The sequence below is a fragment of the Leucopleurus acutus genome (genome assembly GCF_964270905.1).
Source record: "Leucopleurus acutus genome assembly, chromosome: 16".
In the NCBI taxonomy this organism is placed as follows: Eukaryota; Metazoa; Chordata; class Mammalia; order Artiodactyla; family Delphinidae; genus Leucopleurus; species Leucopleurus acutus.
In genome coordinates, this window is record NC_139158.1 from 56,121,629 (window position 1) to 56,136,328 (window position 14,700).

At 36.2% G+C, this 14,700-nt stretch overlaps 1 protein-coding gene across 2 annotated transcripts in view; it reads left to right on the forward strand.

Annotated features, from left to right (window-relative positions):
* SLC23A2 (solute carrier family 23 member 2) overlaps positions 1-14,700 on the forward strand; it is a gene marked incomplete at its 3' end in the record, with an annotated part of 147,621 nt that overhangs the window by 88,789 nt on the left and 44,132 nt on the right. The gene's annotated exons all lie outside the window — the stretch shown is intronic.

A 14,700-nucleotide genomic window follows, 5' to 3' on the forward strand; every position in this document is an offset into this window, starting at 1 on the left:
CCATGTTCATAGAGGCCAGGAGAGTGCTGCCTGGAGAGGGTCCACATGGCTTGATTTCTTTTTCTCTTTGTATCTGCCACTGTGCCTAACACATATGAAAAGTATGATAACATGGCATTTCCAGACTGCATTGCAGCCCTAAGACTTCTCAATTTCATTTGAGTTTCACTTGACAGACTTTTAAAACAGATTTTATTTTTACTATCATCAACTTATATAATGATGCATTATATTCTAGAACCACTGTACTGCACTGTAAACAGTATATACTATGTATTCTAGTAACAGACCACTAGGAAGTTGATATATACAATTATAATACCCAGCTTGGGTATTAGTGCAGTAAGTTTACAGTGTAATCATGAAAATGATAAAGAACAAAAGAAATTATATTGAAATTCTTAAATAATCAAATTTTTTGTGTCTGTGATTTCTTTCTTTTTCTCTTTCTCCCTCTTTCTTTTTCTTTCTTTTCCAGTTTGGGAGATGGAAATTTCATTTTTGGCTGTCTTGACCAATATGGCTGTTATTTGGTCAAGCTATTCTAAGTTTTGTGGAAGCTAGATTCATGCTGAGATGTTGAAATTCCTGCAGTGTTGGTTTCCAAGTTGCTCCTCAGAGCACAGATTGGAGCAGCCATGGTTGTGGCTGTGGTCTGCAGCAGAGACTCATTCCACAGGGCAGGATCTGGGAGGGGCCCACTGCCTGTCTGGCTTGGGTCTCAACATCCAAGAGGTACATCTTATAGCAAAGTGCTTCTATTTTTACAGACTTGTTGGGCTGCATCCAATCCTCAGTTATTTGGGCCTTAATCAGAGAGTCACCAGAATTTCCAGGCTGTAGGCTGTCATGAGTTTTGATGTTCATTATCCGGGAGTTGATGGCTGTCTTTTAATATACGATATTTGTTTTTCTCTTTCTGACTTGCTTCACTCTGTATGACAGTCTCTAGGTCCATCCATGTCCCTACAAATGACCCAATTTCATTCCTTTTTATGGCTGAGTAATATTCCTTTGTATATATGTAGTTTATACTGTGATGGCTGTCTTTTTTTTTTTTTAACATCTTTATTGGGGTATAATTGCTTTACAATGGTGTGTTAGTTTCTACTTTATAACAAAGTGAATCAGTTATACATATATATATGTTCCCATATGTCTTCCCTCTTGCGTCTTCCTCCCTCCCACCCTCCCTATCCCACCCCTCCAGGCTGTCACAAAGCACCGAGCCAATATCCCTGTGCCATGCGGCTGCTTCCCACTAGCTATCTACCTTACTATGTTTGTTAGTGTGTATATGTCCCTGACTCTCTGTCGCCCTGTCACAGCTGACCCTTTCCCCTCCCCATATCTTCAAGTCCGTTCTCCAGTAGGTCTGCGTCTTTATTCCTGTCTTACCCCTAGATTCTTCATGACATTTTTTTTTCTTAAATTCCATATATATGTGTTAGCATACGGTATTTGTCTTTGTCTTTCTGACGTACTTCACTCTGTATGACAGACTCTAGGTCTATCCACCTCATTACAAATAGCTCAATTTCGTTTCTTTTTATGGCTGAGTAATATTCCATTGTATATATGTGCCACATCTTCTTTATCCATTCATCCGATGATGGGCACTTAGGTTGTTTCCATCTCTGGGCTATTGTAAACAGAGCTGCAATGAACATTTTGGTACATGACTCTTTTTGAATTTTGGTTTTCTCAGGGTATATGCCCAGTAGTGGGATTGCTGGGTCATATGGTAGTTCTATTTGTAGTTTTTTAAGGAACCTCCATACTGTTCTCCATAGTGGCTGAACCAATTCACATTCCCACCAGCAGTGCAAGAGTGTTCCTTTTTCTCCACACCCTCTCCAGCATTTATATTTTCTAGATTTTTTGATGATGGCCATTCCGACTGGTGTGAGATGATATCTCATTGTAGTTTTGATTTGCATTTCTCTAATGAATAATGATGTTGAGCATTCTTTCATGTGTTTGTTGGCAGTCTGTATATCTTCTTTGGAGAAATGTCTATTTAGGTCTTCTGGCCATTTTTGGAGTGGGTTGTTTGTTTTTTTGTTATTGAGCTGCTTGTAAATTTTGGAGATTAATCCTTTGTCAGTTGCTTCATTTGCAAATATTTTCTCCCATTCTGAGGGTTGCTTTTTGGTCTTGTTTATGGTTTCCTTTGCTGTGCAAAAGCTTTGAAGTTTCATTAGGTCCCATTTGTTTATTTTTGTTTTTATTTTCATTACTCTAGGAGGTGGGTCAGAAAGGATCTTGCTGTGATTTATGTCATAGAGTGTTCTGCCTATGTTTTCCTCTAAGAGTTTGATAGTGTCTGGCCTTACATTTAGGTCTTTAATCCATTTTGAGCTTCTTTTTGTGTATGGTGTTAGGGAGTGATCTAATCTCATACTTTTACATGTACCTGTCCAGTTTTCCCAGCACCACTTATTGAAGATGCTGTCCTTTCTCCACCGTACATTCCTGCCACCTTTATCAAAGACAAGGTGTCCATATGTGTGTGGGTTTATCTCTGGGCTTTCTATCCTGTTCCATTGATCTAGCTTTCTGTTTTTGTGCCAGTACCATACTGTCTTGATTACTGTAGCTTTGTAGTGTAGTCTGAAGTCAGGAAGCCTGATTCCTCCAGCTCCTTTTCTCGTTCTCAAGATTGCTTTGGCTATTCGGGGTCTTTGGTGTTTCCAAACAAATTGTGAAATTTTTTGTTCTAGTTCTGTGAAAAATGCCAGTGGTAGTTTGATAGGGATTGCATTGAATCTATAGATTGCTTTGGGTAGTAGAGTCATTTTCACAATGTTGATACTTCCAATCCAAGAACATGGTATATCTCTCCATCTATTTGTATCATGTTTAATTTCTTTCATCAGTGTCTTATAATTTTCTGCATACAGGTCTTTTGTCTCCTTAGGTAGGTTTATTCCTAGATATTTTATTCTTTTTGTTGCAGTGGTAAATGGGAGTGTTTTCTTGATTTCACTTTCAGATTTTTCATCATTAGTGTATAGGAATGCCAGAGATTTCTGTGCATTAATTTTGTATCCTGCTACTTTGCCAAATTCATTGATTATCTCCAGTAGTTTTCTGGTAGCATCTTTAGGATTCTCTATGTATAGCATCATGTCATCTGCAAACAGTGACAGCTTTACTTCTTCTTTTCCAATTTGTATTCCTTTTATTTCCTTTTCTTCTGTGATTGCTGTGGCTAAAACTTCCAAAACTATATTGAATAAGAGTGGTGAGAGTGGGAAATCTTGTCTTGTTCCTGATCTTAGTGGAAATGCTTTCAGTTTTTCACCATTGAGGATGATGTTGGCTGTGGGCTTGTCATATATGGCCTTTATTATGTTGAGGAAAGTTCCCTCTATGCCTACTTTCTGCAGGATTTTTATCATAAATGGGTGTTGAATTTTGTCAAAAGCTTTCTCTGCATCTATTGAGATGATCATATGGTTTTTCTCCTTCAATTTGTTAATATGGTTTATCACATTGATAGATTTGCATGTATTGAAGAATCCTTGCATTCCTGGAATAAACCCCACTTGATCATGGTGTATAATCCTTTTAATGTGCTGTTGGATTCTGTTTGGTAGTATTTTGTTGAGGATTTTTGCATCTATGTTCATCAGTGGTATTGGCCTGTAGTTTTCTTTCTTTGTGACATCCTTGTCTGGTTTTGGTATCAAGGTGATGGTGGCCTCGTAGAAGGAATTTGGGAGTGTTCCTCCCTCTGCTATAGTTTGGAAGAGTTTGAGAAGGATAGGTGTTAGCTCTTCTCTAAATGTTTAATAGAATTCGCCTGTGAAGCCATCTGATCCTTGGCTTTTGTTTGTTGGAAGATTTTTAATCACAGTTTCAATTTCAGTGCTTGTGATTGGTCTGTTCATATTTTCTATTTCTTCCTGATTCAGTCTTGGCAGGTTGTGCATTTCTAAGAGTTTGTCCATTTCTTCCAGTTGTCCATTTTATTGGCATAGAGTTGCTTGTAGTAATCTCTCATGATCTTTTTTATTTCTGCAGTGTCAGTTGTTACTTCTCCTTTTTCATTTCTAATTCTATTGATTTGAGTCTTCTCCCTTTTTTTTCCTGATGAGTCTGGCTAGTGGTTTATCTATTTTGTTTATCTTCTCAAAGAACCAGCTTTTAGTTTTATTGATCTTTGCTATTGTTTCCTTCATTTCTTTTTCATTTATTTCTGATCTGATTTTTATGATTTCTTTCCTTCTGGTAGCTTTGGGGTTTTTTTGTTCTTCTTTCTCTAATTGCTTGAGGTGCAAGGTTAGGTTGTTTATTCGAGATGTTTCCTGCTTCTTAAGGTGGACTTGTATTGCTATAAACTTCCCCCTTAGAACTGCTTTTGCTGCATCCCATAGGTTTTGGGTCATTGTGTCTCCATTGTCATTTGTTTGAAATGAATAGTAGGGAACATTAATTCTTCAGGTTTTTAAACATCTGTAGCTGTACCTTTTACTGATCTGTTGGCAGGAAAAATATCTAGTACACTAAAGTTAGCACATTTCTGCTAGACATTTATTGTTTGTGTGAACATTTTTTTCATCATCTAAACTTTGATAGGTGTGTATTTCCTTGAATACTAGTGAAATAGAGTATCTTCCTATTTTCCTGGTCTTTTTTTCCCTTGTATTACGAAATGACAAGGATAGTGAGAGTTATCATGTGTTTAATAGTGCTAAGCATCCAGACCCTTGGCTGAATGCTTTAAGCAACCTGTCACATTTAGTCCTCATAGCAACCCTGTTAGAAAGGTGCTATCACTATCCCTGTTTTAAAGGTGAAGAAAATGAAACGTTTAGGTCCTTTGCTGTCTTAAATTTGTGTAAAGAAAACTTCATACCAGAGGATGCTGCCCTCTGGGATCTTGCTTTTCAGATGGCATTGAAAGGCTATCTGAACACCTGACTGTGAAATAAGAATGGACCATTCAAGAAGAGACAAGAGAACTGAGAGCAGGAGAGCCTGTCCTTTGCGTTCCCCATATTCACAGGTTTCTTAATTCATTGTAATGTATTCACTTATTTTATTAAAAACTTGACTTTTCTGATGTCCATTAAAACTCTTGAAGTTCTTATGATAAATGCTGGCTAATATGATATTAGCTATAAGATACTCATCTTGGAATTTGCTTAAAGGGATTGTTTTTCCTGAAAGGATGAGAAGGATAATGCCTCAAATCATCAATCATGAGTCCATAGGATGGACCTCAGTATCATTGGGACTCTTAGATTAGGGATGTTGAAGGACTTGAACTTCATAATGAGGGTATTTTTTTAAGTGTTTTTTAGTTTTTACCTTTTTTGACTTATGATTCCTGCAGATTCTCTTTAAGTTACCTTTTATCCCGGTACTAGCTGGTCTTGAAAAACAAAGTTCTCTTGAGCATACTTGTTTAACATAAACAGTTCAAAATTGTATTAAACAGTTTAAAATGTGCTGCCTCCATTCTTGGTCTACCCCACATAATTGGCAGCGGGCAGTCTGGTGTGTATATTCCACATTCTTTTCCACTCATGCCCACACACATATCCGAGAGTGTTGTACCGTGGACAGTGAGCCACTGCTAGTCCCCACCCCACCTACATAATGTATACCTCACCAGGTTAGTAAATGTATATGGAATTTTTTTATTTTTAAAATTAATTTTAATATCTTGAATAATCTCATGGTTTTAAAAATCATTCTCTCTATATACACCTATTATTTCTGAACTGTTTGAAAGTAAGTTACAGACATAATGCTCCTTTATTCCTAAATAACTTCAGTGTGTATTTCCTAAAAACAAAAACATTACGATATTCACATTGATACAATTATTATTGATAATTGGTTGATTTCATTAATTTCAATTTTAAAATAAAGCTTAATAATTTTCATTTCCTCAGTTCCAGTAATGTCCCTTACAGCTAAATAATAAGGAGTTAAATAGATAAAGCTTAGTTACAGGATCCAAATCAATATCACTTAATGCATCTAATTGTTAATGTGTATCTTTTTTTATTAATTAATTAATTTATTTTTGGCTGCGTTGGGTCTTCGTTGCTGCATGTGGTCTTTCTCTAGTTGCGGCGAGCAGGGGCTACTCTTTGTTGTGGTGCGTGGGCTTCTCATTGCAGTGGTTTCTCTTTGCAGAGCACGGGCTCTAGGTGCACGGGCTTCAGTAGTTGTGGCATGTGGGCTCAGTAGTTGTGGCACGCAGGCTTAGTAGTTGTGGTGCACGGGCTTAGCTGCTCCGTGGCATGTGGGATCTTCCTGGACCAGGGCTCAAACCCCTGTCCCGTGCATTGGCAGGCGGATTCTTAACCACTGCATGACCAGAGAAGTCCCGTTAATGTGTATCTTTAGTCTCCTTTGATCTGGAACAGTTCCATAGTGTTGTTTGTCTTTCATTACCTTGACATTTCTGAATAGTATGGGCCAATTTACTTTGTAGTATGTCTCTCAATTTGGTTGTCATACTATAATTTTATCTTGTATTTTTCATTAGTGAGGTTGCATCTCTTTTTCACATGCTTAAGAGCCACTTGTATTTCCTTTTCTGTGTACTTTCTTTCATATCTTTTATGCCGTTTTAAATGTTGGTTCTTGGTCTTTTTACTAATTTCTAGGAGAGCGTTGCCCTTTTTGATAGGAGTTACAGATGTCACCATTTGGCTTATGATTTTTGCCATGTAGAGCTGATAAAAAATTATGTAGTTAAATTAGTCAATCTTTTATGGATTCTGGATTTTGAGCCATGGTTAGAAAGGCCTTTTTTTATTCTAAATTTATAAGGGAATTCTCTTCTTGTTTTCTGCTAGTACTTTCATGGTTATTTATGTTTAATAAATACCCTGATCTATTTGGAATTACTCTTAAGATATGGCTCCAGCTTTGTTTCCCAGATGGCTACCCAGTACCCCGACCCCATTTATTGAATAATCTCATCTTTTCCTCAAGTGATATGAAATACCTTTGTCATATACCAAATCCCCAATGTAATTAGGCCTATTTCAGGGCTTTATATTCTGTTTAGATGTTCTGTCTATTCAGGCACGAGTAGCATATTTTTATTGTAGGCTAATGGTGTTTTATATCTTTTAGGGCTAGTTTCTCCATGTTGCTCTTTTTTAGAATTTTTGTAATCATATTTATGAGCTGTAGAATCAGCTTGTCTAATCACCCTCATCATCCCCCAACAACCCCAAAAATACCTATTGGTATTTTTATTGGGATTGCATAGATTTAGTAATTCGCTTAGAGAAAATTGGCATCTATATGATGCTTAGTCTTCATGTTTAAGACTGTGATAAGTCTTTCTGTTTGTTCTGTTCTTCTTTTGTATCTTTTAGGAGGGGTTTTGAAGTTTTCTTCATTTATGTCTTTCATATTTCACAAGTTTATTGATAGGTAGTTTATCTTTCTCATGTCTATTTGTAATCAAACTTGTTTGTCCATTATATCTACAAACCTTGTAAACTGTTGATGACTATGTATTGGTTTTATATTCCATTACTTTACTGAATATCTTGTTTTCACTTGATTACTCAGATTTTCCAAGTATACATTCATGTCATTTGCAAATAGTGATAAGTTTACCTTGCCTTATCTAATTTTTATTCTTGTAATTTCACTTTCTTATCTAGAATAAGAAAACGAACTTTCTTTACTAGAGGTATCTAGCATTGGCTAGTACCTTCAGTAAAAGTAATGGGGGTAATAGTGGACATCCTTGACTTTGGTGGTTATAGTTTCTCTATTATGATAGTGGTTTTGGCCTAAATAGATACATTTCACTATGTGAAGGAAATATCCTTATTCTTAATCTATTGAATCTTTCAAAATCAAGTATAACTTTTGAATTTTGAGCAGATGCTTTCTGTGTGTTATAGAGATGATCATTTGATTTTCCTCCTAATATCTCTCAATATGATCTATTGAGAGATAGATCAGCAACAACTGAGGCTGTCAGTGTTGAACCATCAATGCATTCTTGATGTGTATGATCACAATATATTATTATTTTTTAATGCATTGCTGGATTTTGTTAATACATATTTCTTTAGGATTTGAGCATTAATATTCATGAGTGGGGTTGATCTGAAGTTTTTTTGGGGGGGTGGTAGTGTCATCTTTGGGAGGTTTAGATATCGGTATTATGTTTGCTTCACAAAAGATTTTGGGGAGGGACTTCCCTGGCAGTCCAGTGGTTAACACTTTGCACTTCCACTGCAGGGGGTGCGGGTTCAATCCCTGGTCAGGGTACTAAGATCCCACATGCCATGTGGCTTGGCAAAAAAAAAAAGATTTGGGGGAGTGTTCTTTTCCTTAAAAAACATGGGAATTTGTGTCTGTGTATGAAACATAAATATTACATGTAATATGTTGAGTGTGTGTGTATTTAAAAGTTTGTTAGTGTTCCCTATAAAATCATCTGAGTCTAGTATTTTTTTTTGACATACCTTTGAGAATTTCTGTTTCTTCTTTGGGAATCAGTCAGTTTGGGACTTATTTTATTCTGGAGTCAGTTTTGGTAAAGTATTTTTTTCTAAAAATTTGACTCATTCTAATTTTCAAGTTATATACATAGAACTGAGCAAAATGGATTTTTATGTTTTTTAATTCCTTTATTCTGTGATTATTTCCACTTTTTTTCTGATTTTTTATGCTTGTCCTTTCTCCTTCCACATTGCTCCATTTTTATTTCCCTGGATTAGCTAGTTGGGTTTTTTTTAATTTAAAAGAACTAAATTTTAGATTTACTTAGTGCAAATGCTTTTCTGTTTTCTAATGTATCCGTTTTTTATTCCTTTATTGGTTTTCCTGTTATTTTCTATTATTTTTTGAGGCATATGCTTAGTTTGTCTTTTTGTTTTAAGTGCAAAGACTATGAATTTTCCACTAAGCACTGCTTTAGCTATATCCAGTGGATTTTCATAGTTAATTCTAATAAATTTTCTATTTTCTAAATAGTTTTCTATTTTGGTTCATATTTCTTCCCCTTTGCCCTTTAAGGGGACATTTAAAAATTTCCAGATAGAGGAGGGTTTTTCTTTTTCTTTTGGCTGAGTCAGGTCTTAGTTGCGGCACATGGGATCTTTTGTTGTGGCATGCAGGCTCCTCATGGTGGTGCGCAGGCTTCTCTCTAGTTGTGACGTACAGGCTCCAGAGCGCATGGGCTCAGTAGTTGTGGCATGTGGGCTTAGTTGCACTGTGGCATGTGGGATCTTAGTTCCTGCACCAGGGTCGAACTGGCATCCCCTGCATTGCAAGGCTTATTCTTAACCACTGGACCACCAGGGAAGTCCCTGGAGGAGGGTTTTTTTGTTTTGTTCTTGTTTTTGTTTTTTGCTGTACACGGGCCTCTCACCGCTGTGGCCTCTCCCGTTGCGGAGCACAGGCTCCGGACGCACAGGCTCAGCAGCCATGGCTCACGGGCCCAGCCACTCCGCAGCATGTGGGATCCCCCTGGACCAGGGCACGAACCCGTGTCCCCTGCATCGGCAGGCGGACTCTCAACCACTGTGCCACCAGGGAAGCCCCGGGAGGAGGGTTTTTGATTGTCTGTTTTTTTAATTTCCAGTTTTATTGTATTGTGATCAGAAAATGTTACTTGTATTATTTTTTGGAATGTATTGATGTGTTCCTTATGGTTGAATTTTTGCAAATATTTTTTGTGAATTTTTGTGTTCTAGATAATTGAAAACAGTTAAATATTTAGGTTATATTTTATTAGTTATTACATCTTTTCTTTTGCCTGCCATTTGGTCTGCCATAAATTGAGAGATTAATTTCCCATTATTGGTATTTTTTAGATTTCTCATATTTCTGAGATATTTTGCTTTATAATTATCGACTCTCTCTTATTTGTACGTAGACATTTATAACATGTTTATGGTGAATTGTACCTTTTATCATTTAAAACATACTCATATTTGTCTTGGTTATTGCTCTTTAGCTAGAATACTACCTTGTTTGAAGATAATTAAGACTTTATTTGCATTTTTCTTTAGCTTTGCTCATTCTTAGGTGTATCTCTTATATACAGCATAGAATTGAGTTTTGCTTTGAGAAGGTCTTAAAATCTTGTTCTTTCAATAGTTGAGTTTAGCCTGTTTACATTTAGTGATAATGACAAGTATCTATTTTATTTATTTGTGTGTGTAGTTGTGATATTTTAAAACTTCTATACTTTATTCTAGTGGACACCTATATAATCATAACTATAGAACAATATACTTAACCCTTTATTTCATTGTCTTCTAGTTTCCTACCATGAACAGTAACAAAATTACTGTTTTTCCTTCCTTCCTTTTGCTCTTTCTCTCCTCTACTATCTGATTTTGGTCAGAAATATTACTTTTGCCCATCATTATAATTGATTTGTTAGCTTCAAGTATCATCCTTTGACTTCCAGCTATATTAGATGACAATTAATTTACTCTACCGCTTGCCTTTTTCCTTTTCACTCTCACATTTTGTTAATTGTAATGACTATCTTTTTGGTGCATTTATATATTCTGGCAATCTAATCCCTATTTTTAGTTTTTTTTTTTTTTTGGTATTTTGGAATTTTTGAATTTTATTTTTAATTTATTTTTTGTACAGCATGTTCTTATTAGTTGTCCATTTTATACATCTAATCCCTATTTTTAGTTTTATTTCTACAGTTAATTTGAGACAAGCCTTCTGCTGGTTTCCCTAATAATTTCTGGGTTGACCGAAGTTCACCCTCTAGGCCCTTGATATTCAAAGTGTAGTCCATGCACTAGCATCATTGACATCATTACCTACATGTTAGAAACGTAGAATCTCTGCCCCAACCAAGACCTGCTGAATCAGAATTTGCATTTTCATACAATTCCTATGTGATTTGTTATGTTCACTGAAGTTAGAGAAGTAACACTATAGTAGTAGTTTCCAAGAGAAGAGCTGGATCATGGGAATAGTTTTGGATGAGAATTTATCTATAGCATTTAGCCTTGAAGGAGAGTTCAACTGGGTGTAAAATCCTTGGGACATCGTTTGGATCCTGACTCAAATAAATCAGCTGTAACAAAGTTTTGATACAATATGAAAAAAGTTTTAAAAGCATTGGGTATTAGGTGATATGAAGAAATTGTTAATTTTATTAGCATGTAATGGTATTTTGCTTCTTTTTAAAAGTCTTTATCTGCTGAAGAGACATACATATGTGTTTATGGACAAATTTATGTATTTTGAGGATTCAGTTTAAAATAATCCATCCCCTTACCCCAGTAAAGTTGGAATGGTATGGGGAATAGATTAAAGAAGAACATAGGGCTAATAAATTTTGAAGCTGGAGTTGGGGATAGATATAGGGCAGGCATTTCATATTCCTTCTACCTTTGTATATGTTTGAAAAATTCTATAACACAAAGTTAAGAGAATAATTGAATCATAATAGTTTGCTGTTTTCCCATTTTCTGGTGTTGAATGTGGCTATGAAGAACTCAGGCTGGTTTTTTCTTTAAGTCAGTATCTTGATCTTTTTGCCTGTCCTATTCTTTATTTATCTTTGATAATCAGTAACTTTAATGACTATCATATGATAATAATCATATCATAAGTTTTGATGCTGACCTGGGTCAGTTTTTCCTGGCACTTTCAATATTTAGCTTCAAGGCTAATGAATGTTGTCTTGAATTATATCTTTATTTTTTGTTCCATTCTCTTCTTTTGGTTTTCTTATTTGGGGGCTCCAATTATGCATATTTTGGATCTCCTTTGTCTGCCTTCTTTATCACTTCTCTCTAATCTTTTTTTCTCTTACATTTTTTTCATGTTGTCTCTTCCCTCTTGTGCTCCTATCACTTTCATCTTTCTGTTTTTCCCCCTTCTGTCCAGATTCTTTCAACTCACATTTTATTTCCCTTTGTTCTTAAATTTTTTAATACAGTTGATTGAGTTTTCAAAATATCTGAATCCTTTTTCATTAATTTATTGAGTACTTAGTGCATCTTTCTAATTTGTAGGCATATCCTTTAGTTCTTGGAAATTTCTTATTTCTTTGATTCCTATATTCTGTTTCCTTCCATAAAAATTGTTATTATTTCTTGTCTTTTGTTTTAAGCAACCTTTTTATTATGCTCAAAGATTTGGGATGGCGCATCACGGGCTGGTTGCTTCTGTCATGCTGGCATGACTTTTTTTCCTCCCCCTCCCCTAAATATTTATTTTTATTTATTTATTTTACTTTTGGCCGCATCAGGTCTTAGTTGCAGCATGTAGGATCTTTCATTGTGGCACACGGGCTCTTTATTGCAGTGCGCGGGCTTCTCTCCAGTTGTGGTGTGTGGGTTTTCTCTCTCTAGTTGTGGTGCACAGGCTCCAGAGTGCATGGGCTCTGTAGTTGTGGCGTGCAGGCTCCAGAGTGCGTGGACTCTGTAGTTGTGGTGCGTGGACTCTGTAGTTGTGGTACGCAGGCTTGGTTGCCCCGCTGCATGTGGGATCTTAGTTCCCTGACCAGGGATTGAACCCACATTCCCTGCATTGGAAGGCAGATTCTTTACCACTGGACCACCGGGGAAGTCCCCGTATTTGTCTTTTTGTTATTTTGAGCACATATATTTGACTTTCAACCCTTTTGTTGAATTTTTTTTTACTATTTTGTTTTTAGTTTCTAAGATCTCTTTTCCTGTTTTTTTTTGTTTGTTTGTTTTTATTTGCTGATTAAAGCTTTTAAAACGGCAGTGCTCTCCTCCCAGGTTCAAAATATTTTTATTTTTGTGAAGACACAGGTTTCTCCCCCCCCACCCCCAATATGTTTTCTTTCTACTACATGGACCCTATTTCCTCTGTTTATTTGGTTCTTAGTTTTGGAGGAATGTGAGGCAATAAAAAATATGACTGTAGGGTCATTGTGTGTGGATGAAGTTTGTCTACTGATGGGCCTTTCCACTGAGTAAGGAAAGCTGTCTTATCACTGTAGGGTCTAGAGATGGCAGTGTCTTGTCTCTGAGGCTGATCAATTCCTCTAGAAATAAATCCTCTAGTCTCCTCCTGTGGGTATATAACCTGGCTTCTGGCATTTGGAAGCAGATGAGGATCCCGCTGTTCACGCTTGCATTTAACTCCACATAGCATTCTTCAGTCTGAGGTGTTTCTGATTTGTATTCTTCAAACAATACATTTTTGTGTCTTGTAGGATGAAGACAGCAGTAGGCAACAGGGTGTCTGATTGGTTCGCAGAGTTAAATCCCATCTTCTTTCCATCCCTACTCTGTCTTGTGCCTCCAAGCATAGAACCTTTCTGGACTTCTGTTGGTCAACCAACTTGCTTCTTTATACCTTCCCTCTCCAGGCACCTATGTTTTAGGTTCCTTCCCTCTCCTAAATGGGTCACAGCTCATACAAATGCTTTGCATATTCCAAAATATGTTATTCTCATTTCTCTTTCTACTGTTTTCTTTGTCCTTGTAGATTTGTGTCATATTTATTCTTAGTGTTTTTAGGAGTTAGAGGAAATGACAGATGTGGTCAATCAACCATGTTTTACTAGAACTCAAAAACTGGTTATTGAAAAGACCAGTGACATTGATCTTTGGTGGACCTGATTAAGGTGAAAGATGAGAAAGCACTAATGCATATTAGCAATGTGAAAGGAAATATAAGAAACGTGTATAAGAGAATATTAACTACAACTTTATGATAATCAATTTGAAACCCTATAGCAGGGTTAGCAAGCTGCATCCTGCAAACCAAATCTGGCCCAACACTTGTTTCTGTAAATAAAGTTTTATTGGAACACAGCTATAACTCATTTGTTTACATATTGTCTAATGTTCTTTTGCACTATAATAGCAGAGTTGAGTATTTGTGACAGAACCATATGGCTCACAAGGCCTAAAATATTTACTGCATAACCCTTTATAGAAAGAGTTTGCTGACTCCTGCTGTAGAGGAAATTATTTCCTAGAGAAAAAGACTACAAGTGACTTAAAAGTGCTGTACTAGATAAATAACCATAGGAGAGATTGGAAAGGTTATTAACGATCTTTTAAGAAGTCTCCAACAAGAGAACTGAATTCTGAGTTCACTAATCTTTGAAGAACAGGTAATTTCCTTTTCCTTTAGATTATCTTAGACCATAGAATAATATGGAAAAGCCTATTCAAGATGATATCATCAAATTATTAATGTAGTCATCTTTTAAAGAAACCTCGCTGTTGGAGCTTTTTGTTTTGCAGTTTTAAGAGAGTTCATATTGTTCATGCAGTGATAACAGCATGTGGTACCAGGGTCCACAGTGACCAAACACACTCCTTCTGTCTCTGGGAAGGGTGGTGCAGCATTTTTCTGACAGAGTTCACTGATCCCCTTGACCACACAATTCCCTACTTTTTCTTAATACCATTTGTGGACTTTTTACATTAGTTCCATTTCTGAGTTGTAGAACCACCCTCATTACTAAGAAAAATTGTGTGTGTACAGTATATGTATATGTTTGTGTACACATCTTAATCTTAGCCTTCCAGGCCTGAAAGAGGACAGATGCAGTCTTTTCATTTCTGTTCATCTGTTTTATAGTTAAAACTAGTCATTTTGGAATCATTAGAATAATAATGCGTATAATATTATTGTAACAGATTGTACTAATGTAGTAATTGTAGTGTTACTATACTCTGTTTTCAGGTATTTCTTTTTGTTACTTTGTGAGCAGTAACATTCCCCATC